The sequence below is a fragment of the Marmota marmota genome, unplaced genomic scaffold, assembly GCF_001458135.2.
Source record: "Marmota marmota marmota unplaced genomic scaffold, marMar, whole genome shotgun sequence".
Classification (NCBI taxonomy): domain Eukaryota; kingdom Metazoa; phylum Chordata; class Mammalia; order Rodentia; family Sciuridae; genus Marmota; species Marmota marmota.
The window spans coordinates 9,471,646-9,485,651 of NW_026000051.1; the positions used below are offsets into that span (position 1 = coordinate 9,471,646).

Consider the following 14,006-nt stretch of genomic DNA (forward strand, 5'->3'; position numbering starts at 1 on the left):
CTCTTCTCTCACAAGCTTGGCCTTAAATAGTTCAGTGGGAGAATTTCTCAGTCTTCATTAAAACAGTGCCTGGCACATGGTAGATACTCCATATAGATGTGTTGACTCTGTCACTGCAGAGAACAGTTCAGTTTTGTCACAAAGCACTTGAAGTCCTCCTCAGATTCCTCAGAGTGCCAGGAGCCACACCTTCCAACAATCACCCTTCATCATGTGCTTTTGCATTATAATTCTCTTGGTTCTAGAGGGTGCCATTGCACCTGGACAGAAAGGGCTGCCAAGCATGCACATTTGGCCCTTTAAAGTTTGGAAGAAGCTGCCAACATTATTTAGGTTCAACCCAATTGTTTTCAACTTTTCTTTCTTTCTTTCTTTTTAATGTACAGGGGATTGAACCCAGGGGTGTTCTGCCACTGAGCTATATCCCCAGCCCTTTTTATTTTTTATTTTGACAACAGGGTCTGTCAAGTTTCCCAGATTGGCTTTGAACTTGAGATCCTCCTTCCTTAGCCTCCCAGGTGGCTGGGATTACAGGCATGTGCCACAGTGCCTGGCTATGGTCAACCCTTAAAAGAACTTCTATAACACCCAAACTCACAGCAGCCAGGCATGGTATACACGCAGCACCCACACTGCCACACCCCACCCTGCAGCCCGCCACAGGGCTAGGGCACATCATTAACCAATCATGGGGCTCTTTCCTGCTGAGCCAAGGTGCGGTTGTAGAACCCTTCTCATGCACAGTTTGGTTGATAGGAGACGCAGTGCCTGGGTATTGGACCTACAAGGTAAGTTCCCTCTAGAGGGGAAAAATGTTTCTACAAAAATCCATTGAATCCGAACCGGTGATGCACGCCTATAATCCCAGCAGCTAAGGAGGCTGAGGCAGAAGAATTGCCAATTTCAATGCCACCCTCAGCAATTTATCGAGGACTGGGATGCAGCCAGTTGGTACAGCACCCTGGGTTCAATCCCAGTGCACACGCACATGCGTGCACAAACACACACAAACACACACACACACACACAATCCATTGAGTTTAACAACCATTCATAATATGCGCATTGCATGCTTATGGGTGGCTTGTTTGTCTATACCTGTGTTTGGTCCTGTGTGCCCAGTTTTCCTGGGGACTCTCCTTTCACCATTCCCAGTGCAGGGAAGAAGCAGAGCCCAGTAATGGTGGACAGGGGGCAGGGATAGGAGGAGAGAGACAGATATCATGTCTGATCATTTACTTGGGCCTCCTTGGGTTTTTTAAATACACGAACTCAGAAAATCCCTTCAGCTTTGGCCAGCTGGGTGGGGGCAGTTGTATTTATACCTGGAAAAGCCCTGGCTGGTCCCCACAGAAGCACTGAGCTGGGCACTGAGCTCTGATCTCGAGGTGACAGAGTCCCTGTCCTGTGGGTGCTTCCTGGTCTGGCAGGTGATTAGACACAGACCCAAGTAACAATCACAGCGCCAATTCCAGCTGCAAGCCAGGACAGAACCAGAGATCAGGGGCCCTCCCCACGTGAGCCACCCCTTCTAATGCTGGGCATCTGAAGACCCCAGCCCTGCACTCAGGCCCGAGACCAGCGCAAGGCCTCGACCTCCACTGACCCCCTAAGGGAACAAACTTCTACTTCCTCATCTGAGAAGAAGGGGGAGAGGCCCACTGGCACCCAGGTGGAGGGTGAAGGCGGAGTCACAGTGTCTGGGGGACTGTGCTCACCATGACAAAGGACAGGCCACCCTTGGGGCTAGACCAGAACTGTGCCCTGTGGGTCTGGAGGAGGGAGCGGGGAGGAAGGGAGAAGAGGAACCCCATGGAAGCCATCCTCATAGGCCCCAACAGGACAGAGATGGGGGAGGCTCCCAGTCCAGGATTTTCCTTCCACATCCAGCGCCTTTGTCTGGTTTGAAATCGGGACCGTTCCTGGGAGAACATTCATCCCCCTGCCCTGACACACTGGCTTTTATCCACTGAGCACAGTCACACGGGGCCACCCCCACCCTTCATGCCCTTCTCCACCCCGGTGCAGCCGGGTGCCCCAGCCTGCCCCCCACTCCCAGGGGACAGGGGATGCCCTGGGTGGGGGACAGGACTGGGTCTGCCCAGGAGAAGGGTCAGGCCAATTCCCAGCAACTCTTCTCCTCAAAGGTTCTCCAGGGAGTCCCCACCACCTCCAGGGCTCTCATGGAGACAGGGTCAAGGCCAAGGCCAGAGTCAGGCCGGATCCAATGCCCAGCACTGACCTGCTATGGCAGGGGTGACCCAGCCCACGGGGCCTGAGAACCCGGGCTTCAGCTCCTCATTCCCCTCCGGCAAACCTGTCCCCATTCCAGGCAGAGCACACCCACACACCTTCCGAACAGAGGGAAAAATGCAAAGCTAAAAAAATGCCTTGTCTACAACCACCGACTCAGCCCCCACCATCTATCAGCAGCCGCTGGCCGCCAACGCCTTCCCAAAGGCCTTTGTGGGTATTCCCCTGCCTCTGCCCCAGCACCCACTCCTAAGGCAACATTCAGCAGCTCTGAGTTATTCAAATCAATGACTCCAAGGAAGAACCCAGGCAGACAGGCAGCAGAATAAAGACGGTAGATAATTCCCACCGGCAGGTAATGGCTCCCCTGAGAATTTCAGATAATAAAAGAGGAATCTAAAAGAAAGCGTTTTCCCCAGAATGGCAGGGGAAATGTGCATCGATAAACAGAGGCTGCTCCCTTCCTTGCAGCTCCTGCCATCTCCAAGAGCTGCGTCCCTGCGGGGGACTCCAGAAGGGCCTTGGGAATCCACCCGCTGGGGGTGGGGGTCAGGCGGGGCCCAGTTCAGCCGTGTGGCCTGCTGGGCTCTCAGAGGAAATGCGACTCCTATGTCCTTCCTTGGGCTGGAATGAGGACTGAGGATGGGGCTTCGAGGGTCTCGGACACACAATTGGCAGTTAATCACTGTATTCCATATGTCCATCTCATCTCCACAAGGCCAAAGGCTCTTCAAGAGTGGGTCTTGGCTGTCACACCCTGCCCTACTTCGCCACCTGGCCCTCTACCCCCATGAAGGACCTGCCAATGGATCCAGGTGGTGACAGAGGGACAGACACTGGCTTATCTGGAGCCAGTTACTGGGTTCTCTGGGTCTTGGTTTCCTTAATGGTAAAGGGGGCCAGAGCATCCAACTGTTATATAGGTGCCTACAATGCCACATCTCCAAGAGCGTCACAAAGCCTGTCACCAGGCATTCCAGGAAGAACGTGTGCTACCATCAGAGGCTGGAGAGAGCTGGGTAGACAAAGCTCCCCAGGTTTCTTTCAGCAGGTCCTCCCAGAGCCTTTACGACTGCATCCATGTTTGGGAACTGCACAAAGCAAACATGGAGCCGTTCTCAACTCCTCTCCTCGGAGCATCTGAACAGCCGAACATTCGACGGAGCACACGTGGGCCAGCCAGGCTGTAGATCCACAGCATGAAAAGGCCACAAGGCACTTAAGACAGGGTTGGCCTCAGGGAAATGTCACGGAAAGCATCGTGTTTGGGATAAGTTCTGAAAGAAAGAGGAGGGAATCTGTGGGCAGGAACAGGGAGGGGACATGCCACACAGCAGGACCTGCCCATCAGGAGTGCAAAGGCGGAGAGCCGGGTCACCCGGGGCCCTGGGTGTTATCTTTGGAGAAGGAAGAAGGCAGGATGGGGAGGGCCATAGGGTAAAGAACATGGTGCCATTTGTTTAAGGTCCTTGGGTAAAAATAATGGCCGACTTAGGAGTATTCAGCAAGTGCTAGGCAATTCTTTATGACGCCCAAGAGGCAGGTTCTCTGTGTCTCTTGCTTTGGAGCCACTTTAAGTGGCTGCTTCAATTCACTCAGCTACTAAGTGACAGGGCAGGGATTTGAAGGCCCAGCACATCCATCTCAGGCCCACTCGGCTCCCCCTCCACAGGGACAAGGGGCTGGGCAAAAGCCAGCGCCACCCACATCCAAGTGCAGAGCAGAGTGGCTGGCTCCCTGTCACCCGAGCTTCTCCTGGTGCCTTGATTCTTTATTTATGTTCCACTGAATGCACTTCTCAAATCTGTTCATGGGTCACTTGTTCTAAATATTTAAAAGGAAGTCTTTTCCACTATCCATCCAGGAGTGGGCCAGAAGGTGCCAAAACAGCAAGTTGGCACGGAAAGAAACACGTGGCCAAAGCCACCAACATCCTCAACGAGAATTATGTTTCTAAGCACGTGGCTGCAGCTTGATTGACGGGCCACTGAGCTGCTCTAAGTGGGAACAGGCCTCTCAGGAGAGGGAGGTATCACCACTGTCATCAAATACATCTCCATACTCATCTCGATCCCCGTAAAGAAGGCACCAGGCCACTTCCTGCCCTTGCACTGGAAAGGAAGTAAAACTGTGTGCCTTAATTCAATTAGGTAATTAACTAGACAATGCACAGAGGAATTCCAGCTAGGACACAAATGCTTAAAGTCCCTGCGCTGGTAGGTGCAGAGGATGTCAACAACAACAGGAACTCGGGCAGGAGGGGGAGGCGGGGGCAGTTGAGGTGTGTCCCCCGCCAGGGCGGTTGATAATGACAAGCACTTACCCCATGCCAGTTCCGAGACAAGCACTTCATAAGCATGACCTCACCCAAGTCTCAAAACAACCCGGTGACGGTGACGTAGGTGGAACTATTCTCCCCCTTGGGTGGAAACTGAGGCGCAGGCAGTGAAATGACCTGCCTGGGGCGGGGGGCGGGTGCTGGGAGGTGACAAACCCAGCTCAGATACCAAATCCACATCTCCTTGCTCCTGGTCCCTCTTGTTCCCTCCCCAGGAGCTTGTCCAACAGAGAAGGGGCTCTGGCAATGTCTGGGCCCAATGGGGAAACTGAGGCAGGGTTAGACATCTCCTCGCCTCCCTGCAGGTCTTGCCCGCGGGGCCTGGGTGCTCGCAGCTGACTTAGCTAGGCGGCCACCAGGGACAACCAGGTGAGCTGGGGAAAAGTGGGTTTTGCCATCCTGTCTGCAGCCACCTGGAAGGCTGTCCTCCTGGGCTGGCTCCAGGCCTGTTCCCCTGGGAAGCCCCCTGACCCTTCACCCTGTCCCTGCTGTCTACACAAGCATGTGGCCTCTCCCAAGGCAGGGCATGTTCTCCCTCTACGGGACTCTAGCGTGGACCCTTGGGAAGGAGGGAGGGAGGCAGGGAGCAGCCAGCTCAGACTCTTTGAGTTCCACCTGGGCCAGCAGGATGCTTCAGCTGACACTCCCAGTGCCTTAAACCACAGAAACAGCCCGAGGGGCGGGGTGGGGGGCGCCAGGAGAAGGAACCCTCCCAGCACCTCGAAGAATCTTCTTCTCCGTTAACCCTTTTCTCTATCCATCAAAACTGCTCCCTTAAAACCCCACATTCAGAAGCCTTTGGATTTGGCTGATCTGAGTCCCTGTCCAGGTTTACAAGAAAAGTGAGTAAATGATTCAGACCTCTCCCTACCCGGAACTGCCTCTGCCGGAGGAAGGGAGTTCTGGAAAGCAGCGAGGGCCTAAGCATCCCAAGACCACAGCTAAAGCAGTCTTCTTAGAGACCCTTGTCATCATAGTGCAGATGATAAGCCATCACAAAAACAGGAACTCTCCGTGGACTTGCCTGTGGGCACAGCATCGTGCTCTCCTGGGTCTAAGTTACCTGACGCCCACCCCAGGAAATAGGTGTCACTGTCCCCAGTGATAAGTTAGGATGGAGAATGAGGTAGCTCTGCCTGAGGTCAAATGGCTGGTATCTCAGACCCAGGTCTGTCTGAAGGACCCAGGCCACACACCCATCTCCAGCCTCTCCACCCTTCCAGGCTCCCTGCAGTGGAAACAGACGACTGGACTCTTCTGCCACCTCCCATCCCAAGCCCCGGACTCAGCAGCCATCGGATCCTCTTCCAAATCTGAATCAACACCTTGCTATTGGTCACTTCACTCAAAGAAAAATGCCCCCAGCAGCCCACCTGCCTTGAAGGTACCTGCAGGGGAGGACAGGAAAGAAATGAACAACAATCTCAGAAAGCCAACAAGGTATAGGGATGGAAAGAAATGGACTCAGGCGATGAACCTGTGTCTTCTGATGTGCCTTTCCTTTCATGGCACCTGGATATAGCCATACCTGCTTCCCTTTGTTCCCTCTCCCTAGCTGCTCAATGATGGTGCTGAAGTGGGAGTTGGAGATGAAGCCAGTGTCGCCAAGGACCTCTCATTCACCCCCTTGCTACCCTCACCCGCTTCATCACACCTGGCCTCCTGGTAATGACACTTTCGTGATTCCGCAGGAGGCGTTCAAGCAGCTAGAGGGCAGAGCGGCAGTGCTTGATGCAGCAGGCTGTGGAGTCGGGAAGACCCGCATTTCAAACCCTGACTCTACGCCTTCCTGGCTGGGTGACTTTAGGGAGTCCGTCCCCCTCTCTGGACCTCAGTCTCCCCATCTACAGAATGGGAGTGATAACAGAACCTCACAGTCTGTTGTGAAAATGAAGTGGAGCCGGGTGCCGTGGCGTATCCCTGTAATCCCTGCGGCTCAGGAGGCTGAGGCAGAAAGATGACGAGTTCAAAGCCAGCCTCAGCAAAAAGCAAGGCACCAAGAAACTCAGTGAGACCCTTTCTCTGAATAAAATACAAAAAAGGGCTGGGGATGTGGCTCAGTAGTCGAGTGGCCCTGAGTTCAATCCCTGGTACTAAAAGAAGAATGAAGTGGGCTAGTTCTTAGAGAGCCTTAAACCTGATGCCTGGCCCATGGGAAGTACTCAGAAAGCATGAGCTGCTAGGTATTTTTATTATAGCCCAGAGAGGTCATGCACCTTGATCAGGCTCACACAGCCAGTGTGAGACACAGTGAGAGCTGACATCAGGTTTGGGCTCTAGTGCAAGCTCTTCCCTGACTTACAGTCACTGTCCTGGGAAGCTGTCAGATGGCACAGCTCAAGTACTTATGCCCCAGTGGCTTCCCCAGGCCGACAGTTCATGGGCCAAGTACAAAGTCCCAACAAACAGGTCGGTCTGTTTTGCTTACACACACACACACACACACACACACACACACACAAGTCAACAAGTGGCTCAGAGTGAAAGTTCCCCAACCTTGGCATCCTCCCCGATCCAGAGGTGAGGAGTGATCTCATCCCTGTGACTAAGCCAAGGCCGACGCCAGGAGCCCTCTCTGGGAACCCAAAAGGCCTGGCACTGGTGGCTCCCGGCTCCAGAAAGAGCCCAGCCTGAGAAAATGGGATCCTCACCGAGTGGGACTCCCTGGCCCTTGGGTGGGAGAAGCAGGGTGGCCCTGAGCACGGATGTAGCCGAGGACAGCAATGGTGGGCGGACAGCCAGCTCCACCATGAAAGCTCCTGAAGGGTCAGGCAGACCCGGGCCTCTGACCACCCGGTCCTAAAACAGAAGGGCTGCACCAGAGGGTTTCTAATGGTCTGTCCAGCTCAGGTCTGGTCCAGCTCCTGTCCTGACCAGCCAGGGCTAGAGGGCAAGGGACACTCAGATGTTCAAAGGAGAGGATTCCGAACCAGCATCCCCCCAAAAAAGGAATACAGAAAAACCTGCCCTGTTGTCCCCAGCAGCCCTCCCCCTCATGCAGACTGGACTTGAACACAGATAGAGGGTCCTGGGGCGCAGACACAGGTGGTCATGCTGCTGAATTGTGGGCACAGTTGGGCTGTGGCCTCCAAAGTTGGGTCCAGGCCTCCAAGCGCTCTTTAAAGCAGGCCCTGCCTGCGTCGATGGCGGCCCAGCCACTCAAGTCAGATAATGGAACCAGAGGGCTCTGCACAGCCTCAAGTGTGACACGATCCCGAGGGATTATGGTGTCTATTTTTAACTCCCCACATCCTGGCCGAAAAACAAATCCCTCACACGCCCTGCAGATCCCTATCAGGGGGCTGACTGAGCCTTTTGGGAATTCTCTCCTCCCGGAAGCAGCGCCCGCTTTGATGGCTTCCCTCTGCCAGGAAAAGCCCCGAGGTCTGTGCTCCGGCCACCGCCAGCTTCCATTATGTCTGGCCGGGTCCTCACGGGCCCCAGCAAACAGCCGTCTCCTGGTGGCCTCAGTCGTCACATATTCTCCAACTAGTGTCAGCCAGATGGGCCTGGAGAGGCCGAGGAGGGCCACTCTCTTCTTTCTGTATTCATTTACCCCATTTTTCCTCCCAGCCCGTCTCTGACAAGGTGGGTCCTGCTCTGGGGTCACCTAGAGGGGACAGCCATGGAGCACTGGGGTGGATGTTCAGTCTAGGTGGGGGATGAGGCAGGACAGTAGGCTGAGAAGGTGACAGTGAGGACAATGAGGGAAATATTCAGACTGGCCCTGCCAGCCTCCATCTGGGCAAGAGATCTGTGGGGTCCGAACACAAAATCAGCCACCTGTCTCCTGTCTCTTTAGAATCCCTAGCACCCCTCAAAAATGCTCCAGATGCTTTTTAACAGATACCAGCCACCATGACCTATGAGAGGATGGGGACTTCCTCCATTAGGCAGAGCTCTCCTGCCTGGCCACCTGGCCCACCTGTGTGGGTGTTGGTCAAATTCATAGACATTGCCCATTCCCCGTCCCACCTCCCTGACATGCCACTGCCTGAGTTTACCCTTGTCTAATGACATAGCCCAGGAAATGACCCCAACATGGAACTCTCGGAGGAAAAATGCTCCCTGACTGGTAAGTCCTCCATACAGTCAGCCCACTGGATTGCGGTGAGCACTGGGCCGAGGGAGGGAGGAACCTCCTTCTGCTTAGGGAGACTGGCCCAGAGTCCCCTCTCTCAGAGCCAGTTTCCTCCGCAGAAAGTCAGAGGAGCCTGGATTAAAAAGACCCCTGAGTGAGAGCACTCTACAGACAGTAATGGTTTGTGTTGGAGGACGAATATCTATCTTCCTTTTTGTTCCTTCCACTTGGGCCTATGTGGCTGTCAACCCTCTCTGAACAGGGACAGACCCTTCTCAGGGTAGAACAATCATAATGACCCCTCTGGGCCCCTGGTGTCACATCCGTGACCCACAGGCCTTTCCTAAAGAACCAGGTGAGTTTTGACTGTTCTTATGTGAGACCTGAAGTTCAGCCTGCAGGAGGGGACTGACAGGTGGCTTTGCCACACCTGCTTCCAGGCCTGCCCATCTTTGAGGCCACAAAGTCAGAATAGGCTTCGAAAGCAAATCAGGGCTAGGGATGTGGCTGGTGGCAGAGCTCTTGCCTAGCAGGCATGAGGCAGGACTTCCATCCTCAGAACCCACGTACACACATAGAGCAGATCAAGAACAAACCAAAGATTGGGGCTGAGGTTGTGGTGGAGCACTTGCCTAGCCGGTGCGGGGCTCTGGGTTCGATCCTCAGCACCACATAAAAATAAATAAACAAAATAAAGTTATTTTTAAAAAAAGAGCCTAATATGCAAAAAAAAAAAAAAAAATGAACCAAAGAATACAGGGATGTCTTTCTGCAAAAACCCAAAGAAACCCTCGCTATCCCTCAGCTGGAGCCAGCCCAGTGCGAGGCATGAACCGAGAGACTCCCCACCTGATCATGCGGGGAGCTGGGTGCAGGGAAAATGCTCTGAGTCAAAAGCAGCCTGGTTCAAAGCCAGTCCAAGGCCACAAAGCTGGATGAGCATTGACTAGACCAAGGAAGGCCCTTGCCAGGCCACACCCATTATGTGGGCACTAAGATGACACAAGGCCAGTTCTGCGGCCTCAAGAGGTTCAGAGCCCATCGCGGGAGACAGACAAGCCCACAGGGAAGTGTAAAGCAGGTCGGTTCGTCAGAACTCAGCCAGCACTGAGCAGAGGGCAGCCCACCCTGAGTAGGAAGAAGAAACCCAATGGAGGTGACATTTGTGCTGGACCCAGAGGGAAGTCATAATTTAGGTATGAAGCAGTGGCAGAAGGGAGAAAGGCCTTCTGGGAGTCACAGGCAGAGACCAGGAAGCATGAAATCTGAAGATCTGAGGGAGACCGACACGAGGCCTTGCTGGCCAGGGCACACGGGTCTCCTGCAGTGGTGGGTGACAGGGAGCCATTCTTGGAGAGGAAGAAGACTCAGGTAGCTAACAAGGCCCAGCTATCAAGGGCCTGCCTCAGGAGGCCAGGCTGCCAGGGCCCCCCCCACCCCCGCACGGGGAGAAGGCAGCTGGGTCACCTCAGCCAGCTGCTCCAGGGAGAGGTGAGAGCCATTCTGTCAGGGCTGGAGTCAGGGAAGGCTGAGGAAGCCCCAGGAGAGGCATCGGTAGCTTGGGAGGGAGAGAAGGGGCCCTACACAGCCCGCTGGTCTCTTGGCCCCAGCTACTCCAGACTGGAGGGGGACTCCAGCTGGGTTGTTCCCAGAACCCTGATCTCCCCACTTGGTTTCCGTCCAGGACCCACCATCACCCTCCGCGTGTTCAGAGCCCGAGGGACTGTTTCCTTGGGAGGTGAGCAACCTCACCCTGGGCTTCTCTGGCTGCCGTTCCCTCTGCCCAGTGCTCCGGGCCCTTTGCACCCCAGGTCCATAAGAGCCTTTCTGGCTGAGTTCATCACTCCCTGTGCGGCACCCTGCTGCCTGACCCGACCCGTCCCTCATGCCCTGAGCCCATCAAGGACTCTCTCTCCCCAGAACTGCAGGCAAAAGTACAGCCCATGAAGGTCAAGGTTGCAAGAACCTTAGGGACCAAGCTGAATGACCTCAACTCCACCCCCTACACAGCCTGGGATGTGAAGAGAACACCAGCCCTGCCCGGGGATCACACGGTGGGGGGGGGTCACACAGCCGATCACAGCCCAGGGCTTCCTGCTTCCAGACAGAGGCTCTGGCACCAAAGCCTCATGGGGGGGGGGGTGCAGAAAACATCGAGGTGTGGGATACAGCACAAAAAAAGCCAGAGCACATCGTCAGGGGGATTTGAGTTCCAGTCCCTACTCTGCCACCTCCCCCGCCCCTCCCACACACATTAGGGCTTTGGACATGTCACTGCAGCTTTCTGGACTCCAGCGACCTTTTCCATAAAATGGGTGTTTAATACTTCTGTGCCTTCAGCAGGATCAAAGAGGATAAAGCAGAACAAGCCCTCTCTGCAGAGCAGAGCCCGGAGCCGGAAGGCGACACTGCTGAGGTCTGTGTAGGGGAGCCCTTCACCCCACAGCCCTCCCAGCCAGCCCAGTCCAACCCAGCCCAGCCCAGAGGTCCTCAGATGACACATTTCCCAAGAGCTACCCACAGCCAGCAGAGCAGCCCTCCAGAGAGAGAGAGGGATTTCTTTCTACCAGATTCAAACTGCAGATGTGCACATGGCAGAACCAGCCCATCCCCCTCCCCCAGAGATTCAGCCCAGCGCCTCATGTCATGGGAAGGTCAGAGGCCACCGTGGGAGGATGGAGGAGGAAGGTATGTAGGGGAAAAGAGTCCTGCCCTCCTCTCCAAGGTACCCCCTAACCTGACTGAGAAACCCAAGCACAAGGGCCTCACCCAAGGTGTGCCAGACCTACCACAAAGCAGAAGCCAAGGTCCTGGGGTGGGGGTGGGGGTGGGGTAACAGGCCCATCCCCCTGCACATCCACTAGTAAAATTTCACCAGGCTCCTTTGTCCCCAGGGCCTACCCCAGAGCCCCAGACATCCACCTGGGGACTCCCACAGACAGCAATTACCTTGCTGAGGGTGTAAGGGCATGCCCATTCTGAAGTGGGGAGGAAGCCCCCAAAAAGCAACCAGCTTAAAAGAATGATGCCAAGACTGGAGTTGAGACTTCTTGGGGCCTGCATGCCATATTCTCTTCCTAAGAATTCCTTACTGTTGTGGTTCTCAAAGGGTGCTGTGCAAGAGAATGGCTTGGAGAATTTTTTTCAAGGCAGGTGCCTAAGTCTAGAGTAAAGATGAGGAATTTGCATTTTAATGGGTGCCTCCTCCGCATTCATATGATGAAAGTACCTGACACACACCACAGGCACAGGAGCATATACATGAACCGTGGACACACACACACACATGCATGTGCTCACGTGCACACACATGGACATGTATGAAAGAGTGGGAGGAAATATCAAATGGGTGCTAATCCAGAGGCTGGGTTTGGGGTACAGCCCAGACCTTACTGGCTGTATGACCTTGGCTAAGTCTCTTAGTCTCTCTAAACCTGTTTCTTTATAGGCAAAATGAGGATAAAAAATGATCGGTCTCATGAGGTTGTCTTAAGGATGCACAGGCCCTGGCATATAATAAACACTCAATAAATGGTGCTGTGATCATTGCCAAACTCAGTTCCGGTGTGCTGAATGCCTGAGGATAGGAACAGAATGCCAGGCACCAGGGGACCTCAGTGAATAATTGAGCCAGTAAGAGATGCCTGAAGGGTTGTGCTAGAATCAGTGGGTAGAAGTAACAGGGACACAGATTTCTGCTCTAAACAGGAAGAATTTTTTGATAGACTGGAGATGCCCAATCATGAAACCAGCTGCCTCGTGAGCTCACTGTTACTAGAGGATCCTAGAGGAAAAGACTAGATGTTCACCAGACAGGGGTGTGGCACCAGGGGAAAAAAATGAGAAGGGGGTGGCCTAGATGATCTTGAAGGTGACTTGGGGCCAGGTTCTGCAGGTCAGCCCCTCTCCCCATCATGCTGCTAATTGGTTCCTTTGCAGAAGCCAAGGTCCTGGGGTGGAGGTGGGGGGTGACAGGCCCTGATATTACTAATAGTTACCCCCAAGGACCCAAAGGGAGCCGAGGCAAGGCCTGACACTCTTGGCATGGCTAATGGCAGGGAAGAAAATGGGTGGGGCATTCTTCAATAAAGTGTCCCCAAGGGCGTGCGTGTGCATCCCTGCACTTTCCTCAAAGGGGCTGCTTAAGAAGAGTCTGGGCTTTACTCATTCTGAAGAGAGGGGAAACTGAGGCAGGGGGTGCTTATCCCTCAAGCAACAAGGTGGCTCAAGGTCCAGGGTGCAGACTGGCTGCTCAAGCCTTCTGTATGAACCAGGTGCCTTCCACGATTACCTCACAAATGTCTCGCTACATCCCACTGAGATGGGACTTTAGAGCTCAGAGAGGTTAAGAATCCCACCCAAGGGCTCCCAGCTAGCAAGCAGAAGGGTCTGAGGTTTCAATCCAGGTTCTCCGGGCTCCGAAACTGGGTGTTTTTTTACACTCTCAGATTTATAATCTCAGATAAAGAAAAGGAGAAAGGAGTTAATGTTTCAGAGGGGATAATGTTTGATTATGATCTTCATTAGTGATGAGCTATCTACTTACCTACCCATAATTAAAATTAAGATAGAATCCCATCTTCCCCCGCAGGGCAGAAAGGGCAGGTGTAGAGCCAGGCACACACCAGATAGTAAAAGTGTGAACCATCCAGCAACCAGAAAACCCAGATACCCTTGCCCCCAGGCTGGGAGCCAGAAGCTAGAAGGTTTTGGTCCGGGTTTTCGCTCTGTTTTGCTCAAGGCATTTTCATGGAGGGTGGGGTTCAAAGCAGACAGGAAACAGAAAACAGACCTCACTTCAGCCACCTGCCCTTTCATAACTGAGAACTGGCTAGGTAGAACAACAAAAATACCCCAAATTTGGGGGCCTCTGGGGTGCCTGGCTCTGGGCAGCCAGGGTTGCCTTGGTGGGGAGAGGTGAAAGGGTTTGAAGCTTTGGGAGACTCCTGGCCACCTCAACTTCTGCTGGTGCGGGCCCCAGTTGGGGTGCCTTCCTCGTGACACCCTCCTCTCCGGAGGACCCAGCGGCAGCCCTGAGCCCCGAGGTCAAAGATAGAGGGTAACGCTCAGCAAAGTTTAAAGGGTCAACATTTGGTACATAAGTCCCCGCGGGAGAGGAGGCTGTAGGTGAAAGAGGGGTAAATAAAGCAAAGCTGCGGCCCACTACTCAGTCCTGCACCCCAATACTTTGCATCCGAGCCCCCAGCTCCTCTCCAGCCCTGGACCCGGCTCGGATCCCTCAAGCCTGCAGAGCCCCCTCCGCCTGACCCGCGGTCGCCAGCTTTTACCTCTACGCGCCGGCCTGGCCGCCGGGCGCTGCCATCCCAAAGGCGC

General features: G+C 54.3%; 1 protein-coding gene across 3 annotated transcripts in view; it reads right to left on the reverse strand.

Annotated features, from left to right (window-relative positions):
- Positions 1–14,006, reverse strand: part of LOC107152123 (DAB2 interacting protein) — a 187,655-nt gene that overhangs the window by 149,505 nt on the left and 24,144 nt on the right. Inside the window, exon 1 of one of the 3 annotated variants that reach the window (XM_048813152.1) lies at positions 13,961–14,000. The exons of the other annotated variants lie outside the window; for them this stretch is intronic. The gene's annotated coding sequence lies outside the window, so the exon portion shown is untranslated. Of the gene's footprint in view, positions 1–13,960; positions 14,001–14,006 lie in introns of those variants that run through there. 3 annotated transcript variants of the gene reach the window in all.